The sequence below is a fragment of the Nansenia antarctica genome, assembly GCF_963989245.1.
Source record: "Nansenia antarctica genome assembly, chromosome: 6".
In the NCBI taxonomy this organism is placed as follows: domain Eukaryota; kingdom Metazoa; phylum Chordata; class Actinopteri; order Argentiniformes; family Microstomatidae; genus Nansenia; species Nansenia antarctica.
Genome location: NC_137676.1, coordinates 60,079,070 through 60,099,406, shown reverse-complemented (window position 1 = coordinate 60,099,406; position 20,337 = coordinate 60,079,070).

The following is a 20,337-nucleotide window of genomic DNA, read 5'->3' as shown; positions in this document are numbered from 1 at the left end:
TAAACACCCTCTGCAAGTATATGACAATATAAAGAGGGGTACACAAATATTATGAATCAATAGTTGCATGCTATCTTTTATAGAATGTATCATTGCTGCCACAAAGAACAATGTGTAAGCTCTTGTAGGATCTGGCTATTTTCTTCTGATTATCCTTTGGATCCATGCCAAGTGAATCCCTGCCATCCATCATGGCCACATCCCCACAAAGTTAAGACACTCACCGGAAATATGGACTGCAGCCGCAAAGGATATTCTTGTGTGCGTTGAAGTCGATGCCATTGACTTTAATCACCACGTCACAGAATTTTCCTTCCATCCTCTATCAAATGATGGTAAGTGTAGTGTCCTTGTTTTTCAATGAAGGACTACAATACGTTAAATGGAGTGGCCGACCAGAAACCACAAAGATCAAAATGTTCTGAGCCTTGACTGTCTTACACTAATGTTAGCTAGCCAGATTCTAGCTAGACACATTATTTAGACACATAGAAAGACAAACTAAAACACTAGAACAACAGTCACATGAACAACTACAGGACAGTCTTGTCAGATACGGTAGCTAATCAGTTTCGTGTTTGTAAATATGTCGTGTTGCCATCTGTCAGTGGGTATCATCATAACAAGGCAGTCATCACCCTGCAATTACTAAGGGTAGAGGGTAATAGAGGGTAATAGCGTGGCTAATGTTAACAAGCTAACGGTTGATAATGCTAACGTTTAGGACGTTATCACATCATTTCAGTCAGTCTAACTTGATAACTAAGTTGATAGTCTCTTTTTATCAGCACAGCACGTTTCATACACGTTTCAATAACACCGTAGCATCTCAGTAGAACTCACCGAGACGTTGCCTTCGGCAAATAGCAGCAGACGTGTAACTTCAGGGGCTACAGGTCTTTCAAGGTTCGGTGGATCTGGTTGGGGAAGATATTTCCTTTACTGAATATTTTAGAAAGCTATACTAGATTTACCGATAGTAACCACACACATATATTTTACTTACACGTGTTACTCCGTTCTCTGCCTCAACCTGTCTGCTTCCAGTGGCGGTAGATATTGATAGATATCGGCTGGCCAATAGAGGGCGCTAGGGCGTTTTGAGGGACTTTAAGAACGTAATTGAACGGGAGAGCCTTCTTTATGCTGCCATCTTGTCCGTGTCTCAACCGGAAGCCTATATGGAGCATGTTCATCTGTGCCAGAGTTAGAAACATTTGAGGAGTCACCAAGAGCCAAGTCAGGCTCAGAAATGGAGGATACTCTTTCTGGGTCACTTAGATATAAATCATGTTCATTAACTTTTCTGAAAATTCCTTTTGTTGATGAGCGTGACCTTGTTTGTTGTATTCCTACATGTCTAATGCCTTTATTAGTACAGGGATCACTAACACCCTGTGCAAAACCTCCACTGGATGTGTACTGATGGTGTCTGTTAGTATAATGTCAGAGTACATTTACATTTACAGTCCCACAGAGTACATTTACATTTGTCAAAAATGGTCGTCTCTTTTTTGATATTAGCTGTGTTGATATTACCCCCCTGCCCCCCTCTACCCTTTCTGTCAGCCCTGAAAATATGGTAACTGTTGGGAATTTGTATTAAAATCACTAGAAGTGATAAATCATGTACTATGTGCTCATTTAAATAATATGTGAATGCGGTCAGTTGAGAACAATAGGAAGGTCACGCAAAGCCAAAAGAGAGGTTCTGTTTTTGAGCGACAAGAAGAAGACAAGCTCCTGACTAAAAGAACGTTTTATGATTCAAACTGCTTATAAATTACTTATTTTTACCTATGTGCTAACAACCATTGTATACCTGCTGTTATGATATTCTATTTTTCTGTACTGATTTTATACTTTCATAACTAATGATTAATGATAAGTCTATTCTTCTATACTATACTTTAACTTGTAAATCGAATCCTAACTCATATTACTGTGCAACTTCAAATGTTTTCACAAGCTACTGATAAGAACTCAACTCACTGCTCTCCTCACAAAAGTATGATATCACCATGGGAACGAGACGCTAGCAGGACACTCAAGCTGATAACATACAGTGCATTTTCGCACCCACACAGGAGGAATTGAAGGCCAATGCTAACGAGCAGCTGCAACGGATTTTGTACGGACAAGTGGAAAGCTACTAGATAGGGGGGGGGGGGAGGCACCACCCGGCCCCAAATGTTGAATCAAATGTATAAACACTATGTACCAGGGAAAAAGGGGACTCTTGTCTGGTGGAGCTCTTGCAGTTAACTTGTTGACGGCTAGCTGAGACGGGCCTGCAGAGGTGAAACTAGATGAGACCACTTTTCCATGGAAATGAACTATTATTGCTTGCTGATGTGCTTGAATAAATATTATCTTAATGAACAGTTCAGTAGTGGTGCCTAATATTTGATTGGATCATATCATCTTAAGAAGTGATATCAAGGACGTCTCGTTGAGATTAAACGAACTCGCTTGTAAAGTGACGACTCAATTAAATCGATACTGGAGAAGTTGACCGCCTTACAAAATTGGTGACCCCGACGTGATCTTCAACGGGATGCAAGGAGGAGTGGGCGAGGCTGGGTTCGGACTAAGCACTTCCACGGTACCAACACAAAAGAGGTGAGCAGAGCCATTTAATGAAATCTGCTTAGGTAGACAATAGTATTCTAGCTGGAAGTGCTGGGTCCTGGAATCGTCAAACCCATTCTGATCTGTGTCTTTGAAGATCCGTCAAAAGTAAGGATAATCGTTAATTAAATTGACATTCTATACATTATTGAACACCACTGTCTGATATTTAAGCACATCTTGTATTAACGTGTAATAAGACCCGCCGAGGTCTAAAGAAGGGACAGTAGCTAAGTCCTGGAAATAAAGAGGGGTAACCAGTCCCCAGGATAGACCCGCCGAGGTCTAAGGTAAGGAAAGACACGACAGTCCTGGATATTAAGAGGTAACCAGCCCCCAGTTTAGACCCGACGAGGTCTAATGAAAGGACGGTGTCCCGAAGGTTGAAATACCTTGCAAACCAAGTGAGAAGTGAGGTCATTGCGAGTAGGGTAGCGTCTACGGCAGGACTGCAGTCCGGTAGAGGTCCTAGTATTAGCGTGCCTCCTCTCACAGCGGGCGCTAAAACAATTGTGACGTTAGGATTATAAGGTTCTATCATCGTTTTAGTCAAAATTGAGTTTTTTGCATAATCTGATCCATTAAGTGGTTTATTAATGTGTGGTGTTATTTTTAAAATGTTGACATTTTGAGTGGGTAATTCATAAAATACAAGGGTTCCATCTCACGGAACATAATGGAATGTAAAAACGTTGACGCTCAATATCTCTGAACTACCCTAAGCGGAGATATAACCTTATAATTCTAAACTCACGCAATATGTTACGTAATATTGTGTGTAAATAATAGTGTTAGAATTGTTATTATTATTGTAATTATTACTATTAAAAGGGATAGTTGAGTAAAGCGCCCTGGAGCAACTGGTCTAGGCTGAGTGCTCCCTGGCTTGGTATCACTCAAATATCACTTGCAAACTTTATAAAATAATGTTATGCCTCGATTGAGGAGAAAAAAGAAAAAGAAAAAAAGTGTTGTGGAGCGAGTGTGTCACACCATTTGAGCGCGGACAAGAGAAGGAGAAGTGGCTCCGCTAGAAGGAGTGTCTCTATTGACGCACGGTGATCGCCGTATGTAATAGTAGTATTTTGGGGGCAATAATAAGATTGGTGGACCCCTTATGGTTTGGAGATGGTTAAGAATTTCATCTCAGACTGTGATGTGTGTAACAAACACAACCCGTTAAAACAGTACTTAAATGTACACATATCCGATGCCTCCCTGTCCATTCCAAGTGATTATTGACTTCACGGACATGGGAGTGATTGATAGATTTTCAAGGTGGCCTGAAGCATATCCGTGTAAACGGGAGGATGCCGCATCTGTAATAAAGTGCCTCTTAAAGGAATTCATACCACGGTTTAGTTTCCCTACAATAATACGCTTTGATAATGGGTCACATATAAAATAAAATAAAAGTCCATATGGCTGCAATTGAGACAGCAATGGGGATTAAGCATCGATTTGGTTCAGTCTACCACCCCCAGTAGTCACAGGGTTAGGGTTAGGTTGAGAGGGATAACCAATCTATTAAAAGAAAGTTGGCCGACATGATACAGAGACAGAGGGAGGTGGCTTGAACCCCCTCTCCATGAAAATGAATATATGTCAAAACTAATCTCAATCGAGTTTTCTCTTCACAGGAACTGAATGCTGCGGAGAAAGCAGACAACGGCAAAACAGACTCCTATTTTAGACCCAGGCGACGTGGTGGACAAGACCGTGGGAGGTATATTGACCACCTCACACGCTGTCAGAGTCGAAGGTAAACCGGGTACAGGGTGGTCTCTCTTGTCACACTGTACCAAAGCAGACCCACCACATGTATGACATTTTCAAATTCCTGGCGACTCTGTCAGCATGCACTAAGCCTCAAATAATGTGGAAAGTAACACAACAAGTGGACTATTAATCCATGATATTAGCGATCACCTGCCTGTCTTTTCATTTTATGAATGTAATTATAGAAAGAAGAGGGAGTTAAAGGAAATGACATACAAGACAGTAGAACTGAGGAATCCATATCTGCTTTTAGAAATGAGTTATTAAAATGGAATTAGAAGAGTATATATGAAGAATCAGATGTGGACAAAGCGTATGGATTATTCCTAGAAACATTTAAAGTTCTATATGACAAAAACTGCCCACTAAAACAATGTAGCAATAAGAATAAATATTCTGAAAATCTGTGGATGTCCAGGGGCATTCAAAATGCATACAAGAAAAAGTATACTCTATAAAGTGTATGTATAAAGCATGAAACAAAGGAGGCAGGGGTTACATATAATAAATACAAAAAACAAACTAATTAGTATTATGAGAATATATAAGAAAGATTATTATACCAGATTATTAGATGAGAATAAAAAATAATGTTAAAGGAACAAAGTAGAACATTTTACAGACAATGACGGGAAAATTAGCCTTATAAATTAGGTGGTGGATGGATTTAAGAAAAAAAAATAAGAAAAAAAATATATATATACAGTATATATATATACTGTGGAGAGAGAATCACTGACTCAATATCGATGGGAACTATAAAAAAATAAAAAATAAATATTTTACTGATATACTGATATGGTTAGGCAGGGGATTAGGCACCCCGAACCTAGCCATTAACAGGCGGCGGTGGAATTGCAAAGTTCCGAGGGCACGTTAAAGACAGTATATAGTGCTGGGGAGAGGACTGAAGGCCCCCGTGTCTGATGAAGTATGAATGAACATACTACCGTGGTACCGTCTAGTCGGCGCAGCTGTCGCATCTAGGTGTGTGGGCAGTGCGTGGTACGTGGGCGACAGCCCACACCTAGCGGGATGTGAAGGGAAGTCACACCCGTGAACAGGCAAGGCTGGTGTAAACGGTCAAAGTTTCTAGACCCATAGCGAAGTGGGCTAGGGATCAGACCGTCGGTTCCCAACTGGGCGGCCAATCACCGCTACAGGGTTGGTGTTTAGACACTGACTGGGGATCGCTATCGACTGGGTCACCGGCCGGTTGGGTCGCAAAAGCCTTAAACCATAGGGAAATGGTGGCTGCGCTCAGCTCAATGTACAGTCAGGCCACTGTAAGCTGAAACCGAATGCGTTAGTAAGCGAGCAGTGCTTTCCGTGATCAGAGCTCTGAAAAGGAGATGTCTGGGAAGCGGAAGGGGTGGAGGTGGACTGACTCTGACCCAAGAAGGGGTTGGAGGGCAGTAAACCTCCATCGGAAAGGGTTCCAGCCTGAGACTGCGCCCTGGGAAGAGGGGAGGTCTGAAGGAACAAAGTGAAACAAATGTATGAACAAACCTTCAACAGATAAACACCTCTTCACCAATTACAGACCGGTATCCTTATTATAACAGTTACAGTTAGGGTTAGGGTTAGAGAAACTATATGATGAAAGACTGGCCAATTTCATTAAAAAACATCAACTACTAATGGATAGTCAGTATGGTTTTAGAACAGCTAGATCTACTGCCATGGCATTAATGGAACTAGTAGAAGCAAATAACAACTTGTACAGAGAGAAAGAAATATGCATTGGGCATATTCATTGACCTTAAAAAAGCATTCGACACAATAGATCATGAGATTCTACTTTAAAAAAAAAAAAAAAAAGGACAGGTATGGTGTCAGAGGGGTCGCACTTGAATGGCTTAAAAGCTATATTAGTAATAGACAGCAATTTGTTCAAATAGGCCAGAACAAATCAAGGTGCTTAAATATTACCTGTGGTGCCCACAGGGGTCGAATTGGTTGTCTTGGCAGATGACAGAAATATGTTATGTTATGGGGAAGATCTGCAGCAGCTTTTAAAGGTGGCAAAGAAGGAATTGTACAAATTAAAATGCTGGGTTGAGACAAACAAGCTATCATTAAATCTGAATAAAACCAAATTCATGCTATTTGGAAATTGCAATATAAATACAGACCTCCATCTGGAAATTGAAAATGTCTAAATCAATAGAATATATGAAATCACGTTTTTGGGTGTCTTAAATAGACCACAAACTCTGCTGGAAACAAAGTGAAAATATCTGTGCTCAAAGATTGCGAGAAGCTTGGGAGCTCTGGGTAAAATTAAATACATCTTAAATCAGAAATCACTATACACTCTATATTGCACACTCATTGTACCCTATCTGTCATATTGTGTTGGAGTTTGGGGAAATACATATAAAACCAACCTAGAAAAGATATGCACATTGCAAAAAAGAGCTATAAGAATTGTACTTCATGCTGGGTATAGAGGTCATACCAATTATTAATAAAATAAAATAAAAGTCAAACTCTGAAATTTTGAAATTTGGTTAAATTCAGAGCTGCACGATTCATGGTTAAAAGTAAAATAAGGTCCCTGGCAACTTACAAAAAAATGTTTTGTTCATGAGCAGAGACGGGGGTTGTATAGTCTAGGAGGGAAATTGAATGGAGAACAGCCTGTTGTCCGTGCAGCGCTCATGGGCAGGTGCATCTCAGTTTGTGGGGTGTCCATTTGGAATGGCCTTGATGTAACAATGAAAACAAGTAATACTATTGAGTGGTTTGGAGGGATATAGGTTGGAGGAGCTTGAGAATGATGTGAACTGGTATTTTTGTGGATATTTGGTTCCTGGTTAGCTATAGTGGATAGCCATATTATTATAGATATTGATAGATAATCTATTGCGTAATGGTATGATATTGTGGGGAAGGGGCAGGACCATGGGTTTTGTTTCTTTCTGTCTTTTATCGAACAGGGCAATTGCCGACTGTTGCTTCCATGTCGAGGAAGATATATTTTATTTCAATTAATATCTTATTTTATTTGTATTTTTATTTATTTTTGGGGGTTTGTTTTTGTTGTTGAAGATTTGTGTGTTTTTGTGGTTGAAATGTTCGAGATAAATGGAGAAGCAAATCAAATCAAATTAAAATGTTTGGTACAACTGGGTTATAGCCACAATTATTTATACAATTTATTAATTAACTATTAAATTAACTGGGTTAACTACACAATATCCACCATTTCTAAATTCATTCTAAATTCATTGTTTAGTCTGCTTGAAACAACCTAGAGAGAGTACACTGTTTCTCCCCCTACAAGCCTGATAATTGTTCAAATTCTCCAGTAGAGATGGGACGAGGGGGAGAACATGCTGCCCCGGTATGAATAGAACTAAAGGCCCCATGATATATGAGGGACATCACCCTTTACACTTAGAAAAAGCCTACGACTGCAGGACGGGAAAGGGGGGCGACGTGGGACGCCTTAATACTACGCACTTCTGCAATATGTTCATGAGTGCATGGTCAAGACAGGGAAACATTTGTGAACAGGACTTTACTTGCGCATGTTGGCGGGGGGGGGTTCAAGGATACCAAACAAGGGCTGTGTTTATGCCTCTGTTTTTATACTTGTTAATCATCTTATTTTTTGTGATTTTTTTAGTCCTTTTGGTGTGCTGCACATTTTCATTTCCTTTTCGGCGGTGTTCCATGGGTAGGCTCCTTTAACTGTTATACATCCTTGTTTTGCATTTGTTTTAATCTTTGTTTTCATAAATATACATATTCCTCTGAGTTCGTAATTAGTCTGTCTAACTTGGAACAGTCTCTGGATAAAGTCTGGAAGCATCTTATATATATTTTTTACTTTGTAGAATTACTTGTGCCATTTTGAAGTCCACCAATTCTTTAAATTTGAGATCATAGGGGTTTATGAATAATTTGTTAGTTGGGTCTTGATAGGCAGCTCTGTTTATTTACGGTAATAGCATTCTACTTACTATTTTACTCCCAATTTCATTGGTAAAAATGTTATCTATTAAAGGAGCACTGTTAATTGTTATTCTAGTCGGTTTTAAGATTGTAGGAACTAGACATATACTGTACATTGTGTCCATGAAGTCTGTAACATTTTTTGTGTTTATTTGGGTTCAACAAATCTATATTTAAGTCCCCACATACAAAGACCGTCTTTCTGTCATTTAGTTCATCATAAATATCAACCATCCTATATTTGAATGTGTCAAGACAGGATCCTGGCGTTCTATATACACAGCGTATTATTATGGTCTTAGAGTTCTCAATATTTTATTTCTACAGTGACACAATCCATAATGTTTTCTATTGTTATTGACTTATTATTATTTGTTTACTATTTTACAGTCAAAGTCATTATTTACATACAAGGCAACTCCTACTCCTTTCTTGTTTGTTCTGTTGGAGGTAAATAGTTAATAGTCCTCAAGTTCCAAATCGGCTTCTTTTTCTTTACTGAGCCATGTCTTCGATACAGCAATGATGCTGAACTTGGTGAACTGTCTCAAATAGTCCTTAGTTTTCTTAAAGTTTCTATAAAGACTTCTACTGTTGAAGTGTATTGTTGATAAAATACCATCCAATATTATATCACTTTTGAATTGTTCCTCTGTGTAATACTCAGAAGTGGTTCGAGGTTATTATTGTTGTAGAAGTGGTTCGATGTTATTATTGTTGTAGAGGTGGTCGATGTTGTTCTCAATGTCATACATGTTGTCCTCTGTAAAGTCAAAAGTTTTCAAAGTTCAACTCTTCATAGTTTTTAGGTGCAGCTGGATTATAATTCACACAGTCCAGTGATCCCATTTCTCCAAACTCATCATCATTTATATCGTTTAGTGGAAATGAATAATCCTTGTCCATTCCCATTTTTACAGTCATTGTCTGTTCAAGTATTTCCACTCAGATTTGAGTCAATTGTCTGTTCAGGTATTTCACAGTCATTATTTGTTCTCTCACCATAATCCCTTTGGAGGTTTCAGGAGATCCATTGGGCCTAATCATCACTTTACAGTTTCTTGTCTAAATGCCTTGCAATTTGTTTTGCTTCCTTAGAATGCGTGACTGCCAGGCAATTTCAGTAAACCTGTAGCAGACATGTTTGGAAAGGTGGGGGCTCACCCCATAGATATCTGCTTTTAGATTAGAGGCACCGCTGAAGGGACGCTCGAAAGCCGACACAGACGAAGAAAAAGGAAATTATGCTGCAGATGCAGCCGCTAAATCAGGAGGGGGTGGCTGTGATGCAGGAGGTAGTAGAGCCGCCATCTAATGATCGCAAGGTTGGCAGATCGGCGGTTCGAGCCCCGGCAGGCCACATGTCAGAGTGTCCTTGGGCAAGACACTGAAACCCGAATTGCTCCCAGGGCCGGCGCCTTGTATGGCAGCTTGCCACCATTGGTGTGTGAATGTGTGTGTTGGTGAATGAGAAGCCATTGAAGCGCTTTTGGATAAAGGCGGTATGTAAGCGCAGTCCATTGATATGTCCCCAGAGAACATCAGCTGGTCTCAATCCAGCTAGACAAACCTAAATGCTCTGTACAGACTATAGATGACATACAGGGGGCCGCCTCCCCCCAAGAAAGTTCAGTGTGGGTAACAAGGGGGGTGACGCAAAGCTGGTTGTGGAGAGCGCATGACGGAAGAATAGTGGCCCGTGCAGGTCTAATTAATGTTATTGGTGCTGAGGCACATGGTCCCACTCATGGGTCGGTGCGAGACACTTGGGCGCTGATAATGAGAAATTTGGTAGATGGTGATGAGGATGTTTACAAGAGGTGTATGCAAACGCTTGAGTTAGCACTGTTATTGGTGACTGTTTTGTTAAAATGAAAAAATCTGGCTATGTCTATGCTCACTGCCCTCCTCATCTCTGCCACATTGTTGATCCTGTTTGATCCTGTTTGGCTATCCCTTGCATTAGAGGCCTGGCACAGCGACTGATTACTACGGCCCTAACCAAGGTTGATGCTGGAACACAGATGCACTTACAAATGCTTATTGCTGAGCAGCAGCAGTCACTGTTGGAGGGTGAGGAGATGGATCATGATACAGGAGTTGAAGATATGTTGTAATTAAGGAGGTTTGTGAAGGAATGGTGTAAATAAAGGCATTTGCGGTCTACGACCCATCTCACCTTTCTGGCTACAAATTCTCTGTAATGGTCATAATTTTGTTTTAATGACCAAAGGGGGGATTTGTTGGGAATTTGTATTAAAATCACTAGAAGTGATAAATCATGTACTATGTGCTCATTTAAATAATATGTGAATGCGGTCAGTTGAGAACAATAGGAAGGTCACGCAAAGCCAAAAGAGAGGTTCTGTTTTTGAGCGACAAGAAGAAGACAAGCTCCTGACTAAAAGAACGTTTTATGATTCAAACTGCTTATAAATTACTTATTTTTACCTATGTGCTAACAACCATTGTATACCTGCTGTTATGATATTCTATTTTTCTGTACTGATTTTATACTTTCATAACTAATGATTAATGATAAGTCTATTCTTCTATACTATACTTTAACTTGTAAATCGAATCCTAACTCATATTACTGTGCAACTTCAAATGTTTTCACAAGCTACTGATAAGAACTCAACTCACTGCTCTCCTCACAAAAGTATGATATCACCATGGGAACGAGACGCTAGCAGGACACTCAAGCTGATAACATACAGTGCATTTTCGCACCCACACAGGAGGAATTGAAGGCCAATGCTAACGAGCAGCTGCAACGGATTTTGTACGGACAAGTGGAAAGCTACTAGATAGGGGGGGGGGGGGGGAGGCACCACCCGGCCCCAAATGTTGAATCAAATGTATAAACACTATGTACCAGGGAAAAAGGGGACTCTTGTCTGGTGGAGCTCTTGCAGTTAACTTGTTGACGGCTAGCTGAGACGGGCCTGCAGAGGTGAAACTAGATGAGACCACTTTTCCATGGAAATGAACTATTATTGCTTGCTGATGTGCTTGAATAAATATTATCTTAACAGTTCAGTAGTGGTGCCTAATATTTGATTGGATCATATCATCTTAAGAAGTGATATCAAGGACGTCTCGTTGAGATTAAACGAACTCGCTTGTAAAGTGACGACTCAATTAAATCGATACTGGAGAAGTTGACCGCCTTACATAACCATTATGTCATCATCCGATATGGATGTGCTTAACCATTACTGAAAAAATTTAAATGTCTGCATTAGGTAAGAGAAGATAAGTTGACATTGTGTATTGTACACGTATTGTTATTTACAAAAAAACCTGTTCTTAAAGGCAGACTAACTGCTTTTTAAAAGTTAACAGTTTGAACCCTCTCCTCCCCTCCTACCTCTCCCACCAACCCCTCTCCTCCACCCACCCCTCTCCTCCACCCTCTCCTTCTCCCACCCCTCCCCTCCTCCCTCCCCTCCTCTCACCCTCCTCCCTCCCACCCCTCCCCTCCTCCCTCCCCTCCTCTCACCCTCCTCCCTCCAACCCCTCCCCCTCCTCCAGGACTTGTGAGAGCCTTGCCTCCAACACCTCCAGCATCATGACGGAGAATAACAGACGTCAGAACTCTGCAGTCCTGAGCCCCCGTCACATGATCCCCGGTCACCTGACCAGCGTCGGCCCGCCCTTCAACTTCCGCGCTATCCCACAACCCCCTGCTTCCGCGCAGAAGGACAAGCTGACCAAGCCCCCGACCCTGGCCTCCATCACTAGCGTCTGACAGACAGACAGACAGACAGACAGACAGACAGATAGGCAGACACAGGCAGAGAGACAAACAGACGGACAGAGAGAGACAGACAGACAGACAGACAGACTGACAGAGAGACACGCATACAGACAGACAGAGAGAGACAGACAGACAGACTGACAGACAGAGTCAGGCAGACAGACAGACAGACAGACAGACTGACAGGCAGACATATAGGTAGCGAGACAGACACACAGGCAGACAGACAGACAGACACACACACACACACACACACACACACAGAGAGACAGACAGACAAACAGGCAGACTGACAGACAGACAGACCTAGAGAGACAGACAGACAGACACACAGACGCACAGACAGACAAACTGACCTCCATCGCAGGCGTCTGATGGATGTACGGAGGGACTGATAGAGGTGGAGGAGATGGGAGCAACCCTGAAGCCCCCCCTTTCCCTCCCTAGGGATGATGGGACTGTTCGTGACACTGGCATGACTTCCACTTACTGTTCTTACTGCTTCTAGAACACTCTACTGCAAAAACAACAACAACAACAACAACAAGAAAACTAAAATATCCTCTCTACCCTGCCCCCTCCAGGATGTACCTGGCTTGGGACTGAAATGATTGTTATTTTTTGCATTTTCCAGAATTCCTGGATGTTGTAACTGGAGAGAGTTGTTGTCAGGAGACACAGACTGTTGGAGGAACACTCACGGTGCGTTCACGACGTGTGTCTGAATTACCACTTTGAAATGTCTCATTTGGAAACTCGTTGTACAAAGATGATACCCGAGTTTCTGACTCAGAGGGTGTCAGAATCCACCAATGGGGAGCCTCGGTTACCTTTCACTCTGAGGTTCCAAGTCTCCGAGGTGTCATGACCTTAGACACCTCGCCCCCCCCCCCCCCCCCCCCGTCTGGGAGACTCTGGTGTCAACGCAGCGTTACCACGGCGACCAGAACTGGTCACCCTGTGACGACACACAACGTTACCACGACGACCAGAGACACAGCCTCCTGAGAAGCAGTGAACCAGGAAGAGCTCCAGAGGGTCTGATATGTGCAAAGTATTCTAGTTCCATCCTCCTATCCCTATAAGTTCTTTATTGTTGCGATCATGTATACTCAATTCTTTTAAATGTTTAAATGACCAAATACTTGGAGAAGAAAAAAACGTCATTAAAAAGAATAATGTTGAAATGAGAATTTATGACTGGCAAAAGTTTATTTATTTTTGGGGGTTGTATCTGTGTTTGAACCACCTGTGTTTTCACACACAATCATTTCATTGGATGAGAAATATCTTGCCCCACCCCTCCCATGGTGACACATTAAGTGTGATAGCTGTCAGCCTGTCATGTGTCTCAGACATACATACATACATACATACATACATACATACATACATACATACATACATACATACATACATACATACATACATACATACATACATACATACATACATACAGACAGACAGACACAATGAGGTGATACAATGTGGACAGACTAGTTCATACAGGGGAGAGCTGTATCAGTGAGGAGCAAGACAGAGAGCTGAGCACTGATGTGGGAGACAGATCATAACCGTAAGTTGGTGTTTTTCATAGTTTTTCACTGTTTAATATGATTTGAATAAACTTGCATGCCTTTGTATCATCTCACAAAATGATGTAGCCCTAACATACTACAGTAGCCAACTGTATGTGACCAGCCTGTTAAGAAAGCCTCAACCTGATTTTGTCCAGCTGACTGTGATCTAGTAGGTTCAACTACATGAGGCCCTAGATAATAATAGATAATAATGACTGTGTCTAGACTAGTCAACAGTCTTTACAAAGGTCACTATTGACCAATCAGCAGAGCTATAAGACTGACAGAAGACTGTTGAATACACTCCTCTATGAAGGGTCAATTAGTTGGTTTACTGTATGTCTTTTTTATGTAAAAATGGGCTTGTGTGATCAAAGTTAACTTTTAGGGTTATAGAGAGACATTGTAAATATCCCTTGTTAGCTTCAGGAGAGAGATACTGTATATACAGTATCAGCATACTTTCATGTCCCTTTCCTATGCTGTAGTTTCTCACTTCACAGTTTTTAACTTTGGTCTCCTTTAATGTGCTGCGTGTGTTCATTGTTCAGGTTTACAGCAAGAGGTCCTTTAAGGAGAGAGTGGAGGAGACCCCTGGCTCTAAAATGAGTCTCTCTGGGGAGAGAGAGGAGGGGACCACTGCCTCTAAAATTAGTCTCTCTGGGGATGTTGAAGCCATGGGGTAAGAGAAGAGTCTCTGGAGGGCATTTACCATGAAGATGATGATATTGATGATGATGATTATAGATACTTCATTCATAACCAGATTAATGTTAGACATAGGAATGTAGATGTACTGTAGTTCAATGCACACTGTATTTACTGTGTAAACTAGTCTCAGGGAGATCACACTGAACACCAAAGGCTCAAAGATGATAGATCAACATGTCATGATGCATTGTTACACAGATCAAGCTTCATACACTCAAACTCAAAGGTTTTGATGTTCCACTAAGATCAAGCCTACACACATGCAGTTGGACAGTGGTGTGTTTTCCCTGAGTTGTTGGATGTACAGATGTCCCCTCTCCCTTGTGTGCAGTGTGCAGGGTGTAGTGTGTAGTGTGCATGGTGTAGTGTGTAGTGGCAGTGTAGCTCTCGTGATGAGTAGCCCTGCCAGTCCAAATGGATGTCCTAATGGTAGAATCTTAGGTCATCCAGGGGAGAGATCCCCAGTTTGAGCCCTGCTGGTTACATCAATCCCACTCTGACCACCAGAGGGCAGCAGTGTATGCTCATAAGAGTTCGTCACATTGGGTATTTGAGCCATGATGCTGTACTTATCTTATTGAAGTTCTTGCAGTCCAAAGAGAACAAGACTGTGATGACAGAGGCAGGACACTAAGGGAGTCTTGAGGAGAGAAATACCCACTGTGTTGTAATCACACATGACCATGACCCATCTTCCACTAATAGCATAAAGAAGTAAATATGTTTCCATTGTCAGTTTTGCTTTGAAGCACACTTCCACTTCAACATGGTTTTGTTTCCCATTCTTTTAGAGGTAAAACGGATATGACCCCTTGAACTTTAATCATGTGTGGTATTTGACATTTTAGATTTAGGGTCTGCTTTTGAGTGTGTTTATTTTCATGTTTCACCTGAACTTTTTGAAATTGTCCTCCTGCTTCCTCCTGCTGTGAGAATAGCGCTCCATCACTTTGTCAATGATGTTGTCCCTTTTCCACACAAAACACACACGCACACACATGCATACGCGCACACACACACACACACACACACACACACACACACACGCACGCACGCACGCACACACACACACACACACACACACACACACACACGCACGCACCCACACACACACACACAGTAACACAGCTGTTATGAAACACACAAAATACATATCAATAATTTATACAGATGAGGTAGTTAGGTTTGGTTTGAGTTCAGAAACTCTGACCCTGGACCTTTTTAGATGCTTGTTTTGTTTTCATACAAATTGGATTTGACGTACTATGGGCATAAAGCAATAATGCTCAAAGGACATGATTGAAATGGTAAGATGTCAGGAAAGAAAGGCCTCTAGTCGCTGCCAGATAATGAAGTTGACCACACCAAGTCAATTCTGTGATGTAGGTGCAATAGCGACCACTGGCAGATTAGCCAGATCAGTCCAGTAATCTGCAACAGGGTTGACAATCATTTCAACATCTAACAATATATAAACAAATAAACAGGATAGTTACTGTCCTCCAAGATGGAGTCCCATTGACAATATCATTATCCGCACTCATAGTTCAGCAGCACATAACTGTACAGATGACATATTGCATTCAATACCCACTAGGGGGCAACAAAGTAACTTTTTAAATATAACCTTGATGCCTGATCTGTCTTGAATGTGGGGTTGAAATGGATAGCTAATCTACATGATTGTTGTGTAGCCCAATATGTGTATGCATCTTTCAAGGCAAACGATAACATTCGTCTTTTGTTTGGAGGGTATTTACATGTAGACGTCAGATATACACGTATTGATGGACATTAATGGGCATGGGCTTGCCCAGCAAAGTTAAGACATGATTGCAAAATAGCATTCAATTAAAGCCTCCCTTATACGTTCATTGTAGAAAAAATATTGTACCACCCGGCCTGATAGAAGCAATAAGAAAGACAGAAATGTTATGTGATTTCCATGGGCACTTGAAGGATTTATTTGGATGGTTTCTGTCTCTGCCCAGATGGACTGCAGTGGGCAGGACCGGGTCATGTAGGGATGGGGGGTAATGGTGGGTAGATATGGTGTCAGACAGTAAGGATGCTATTGGAGGTGGACAGTTTGAGCTCCTCCCGGGGGTTCTGCAGGGTATCTCGCGGGGCAGCATACTCGAGCACATTGGGTAGTCCGTGCACCACACAGCAGCTAACGCCACTGCGGAGGATGCCCATGTCATGGGCGTCATGCCACTCATCTGTCTTCTCATCGTAGCACTCCACATTGCAGGTACCTGTGCCAGTGAACCACAGTGAACCGCCCACCACAAACAGAAGATCATCCACCACCTCGATGCCAAAGTTGCTCCGTGGGTTCAACATGGTGGGAACTGCGCGCCAGGTGTTGGTCTGGGGATTGTAGCACTCTGCGTGTCGCAGACAGTTGGCTCCATCAAAGCCGCCCACCTAAGAGAGGATAGGAGAAATGTGGGTCAATAACAGAATATCAGAACTTGAGCATTGATTTATTGTGTATTTTTATGTAGGTCTCACCGCATAGACCTGCTCCCCATAGGCGATGACCCCCAACCCAATGCGGCGGCTTCTCATGGGGGCGATCAGAGTCCATTGGTTGGTCTCAGGGTTGAAGCACTCTGCTGTACACAGCCGCTCATTCCGATTGGAACCACCACATATGTATACCTAGAGTTAAGGCAACTTGTAAATTCATCCATCCTGGCTTTTTAATAGATTCATTGTACAATAGTTATCAAGTTGTGTTCCAGGTACAGTTAGTCTTACCTATTCCACTTACCTTTCCAAAAAGTGTGGTGGCACTGGCATCACTCCTCTGCTCATGCATGGGTGAGATGAGTGTCCACTGGTTGGTCTCAGGCTCATAGCGCTCAGCAGTGTTGAGTCGCACATAGCCATCAAAGCCGCCCATGGCGTAGATGCAGCCACCCAGCACAGCCACACTGACCCAGCAGCGCCGTGAGTGCATGGGTGCCACTTGGTGCCAAGTGTGTGTGACTGGGTTGAATTTGCGCACGTCGTAAAAGCCTCCCACGCAGTACACAAAACCATTGAGGTAGGCAGCACCGTGAAAGGCCCGTGCGCTCTCCTCCTCTCGAGTCACATTGACCCATCGGTCAGCCCGTGCATCATACGCCTCAATGCCATTGGTGAGGCTGCCACCACACCAACCACCGATGGCCAGTAAGATGGCATAGGGCAGGCGAGGGCGGGTCAGAGGGTTGCTGCTGTCAGAGCTGAACATGGCCTTCAGTGCGTTGATGATGATGGGCTTGCAGTCATCATTGGCTCTCACCAGTGGATTATTCTTCACATTGTTCATGAAGTAGTCTGCTGTCATCAAGGCCATGCGTACCTAAGCAAACAGACACAGACAGATATGGACACAGAATGCAGTCGGCAGCCTTTATGAAACGCATCAAACATTTACGTGTTACGTGTGTTGTCCAACTCTCAGTCACCTTAGGCAACAGCACCGAGATCTGGGCTTCGCGGTCTTGAGGAGAATGGCCAATCCAGCACAGGATGGCCTCAAACACTACATCTTCCTGCTTCACATTCAGGTCGTCCTTCTCAATGATGTCACGAAACTGCCACAGCGAGAGTTCTAGGAACTCCTCGGAGCTACGCACCATCTCCTTAAAGTGATGCAGGATGAAGAGAGAGGACCTGCGCCTCAGCTCATAGCAGGAGTAGAAGTCTGCAAACGTACAGATGCCAATGCAGTTCTCCGGGCACAGCTGGGCCTCTAGGTAGTCAGAGCAGGCTTGCACACTGCCCATGACAGAGAACTGATCTGCAGCCACCAGAAGCTGCTCCACATTCTCGTCAGTGACAGGCACAGAGCGTGTGTAGGCATACTCAATAATGAGACGCATCATGTCCGGTGACACACCAGGAATATTGTACACCCGCTTTTCTTTGTTCCAGACAATTGTGAAGAGAGCTCTGTGGGTCAGGGTTTAGAGAGGAGGGATATGATGGTCAGGAATCATCCATACTGTACCTGATTTTCTCAATACTCTTTTCAATACAGCACAGCTATATAATAAACACCCTCTGCAAGTATATGACAATATAAAGAGGGGTACACAAATATTATGAATCAATAGTTGCATGCTATCTTTTATAGAATGTATCATTGCTGCCACAAAGAACAATGTGTAAGCTCTTGTAGGATCTGGCTATTTTCTTCTGATTATCCTTTGGATCCATGCCAAGTGAATCCCTGCCATCCATCATGGCCACATCCCCACAAAGTTAAGACACTCACCGGAAATAAGGACTGCAGCCGCAAAGGATATTCTTGTGTGCGTTGAAGTCGATGCCATTGACTTTAATCACCACGTCACAGAATTTTCCTTCCATCCTCTATCAAATGATGGTAAGTGTAGTGTCCTTGTTTTTCAATGAAAGACTACAATACGTTAAATGGAGTGGCCGACCAGAAACCACAATGATCAAAATGTTCTGAGCCTTGACTGTCTTACACTAATGTTAGCTAGCCAGATTCTAGCTAGACACATTATTTAGACACATAGAAAGACAAACTAAAACACTAGAACAACAGTCACATGAACAACTACAGGACAGTCTTGTCAGATACGGTAGCTAATCAGTTTCGTGTTTGTAAATATGTCGTGTTGCCATCTGTCAGTGGGTATCATCATAACAAGGCAGTCATCACCCTGCAATTACTAAGGGTAGAGGGTAATAGCGGGTAATAGCGCGGCTAATGTTAACAAGCTAACGGTTGATAATGCTAACGTTTAGGACGTTATCACATCATTTCAGTCAGTCTAACTTGATAACTAAGTTGATAGTCTCTTTTTATCAGCACAGCACGTTTCATACACGTTTCAATAACACTTAGCATCTCAGTAGAACTCACCGAGACTTTGCCTTCGGCAAATAGCAGCAGACTTGTAACTTCAGGGGCTACAGGTCTTTCAAGGTTCGGTGGATCTGGTTGGGGAAGATATTTCCTTTACTGAATATTTTAGAAAGCTATACTAGATTTACCGATAGTAACCACACACATATATTTTACTTACACGTGTTACTCCGTTCTCTGCCTCAACATGTCTGCTTCCAGTGGCGGTAGATATTGATAGATATCGGCTGGCCAATAGAGGGCGCTAGGGCGTTTTGAGGGACTTTAAGAACGTAATTGAACGGGAGAGCCTTCTTTATGCTGCCATCTTGTCCGTGTCTCAACCGGAAGCCTATATGGAGCATGTTCATCTGTGACAGAGTTAGAAACATTTGAGGAGTCACCAAGAGCCAAGTCAGGCTCAGAAATGGAGGATACTCTTTCTGGGTCACTTAGATATAAATCATGTTCATTAACTTTTCTGAAAATTCCTTTTGTTGATGAGCGTGACCTTGTTTGTTGTATTCCTACATGTCTTATGCCTTTATTAGTACAGGGATCACTAACACCCTGTGCAAAACCTCCACTGGCTGTGTACTGATGGTGTCTGTTAGTATAATGTCAGAGTACATTTACATTTACAGTCCCACAGAGTACATTTACATTTGTCAAAAATGGTCGTCTCTTTTTTGATATTAGCTGTGTTGATATTACCCCCCTGCCCCCCTCTACCCTTTCTGTCAGCCCTGAAAATATGGTAACCATTATGTCATCATCCGATATGGATGTGCTTAACCATTACTGAAAAAATTAAAATGTCTGCATTAGGTAAGAGAAGATAAGTTGACATTGTGTATTGTACACGTATTGTTATTTACAAAAAACCCTGTTCTTAAAGGCAGACTAACTGCTTTTTAAAAGTTAACAGTTTGAACCCTCTCCTCCCCTCCTACCTCTCCCACCAACCCCTCTCCTCCACCCACCCCTCTCCTCCACCCTCTCCTCCCACCCTCCCCTTCTCCCACCCCTCCCCTCCT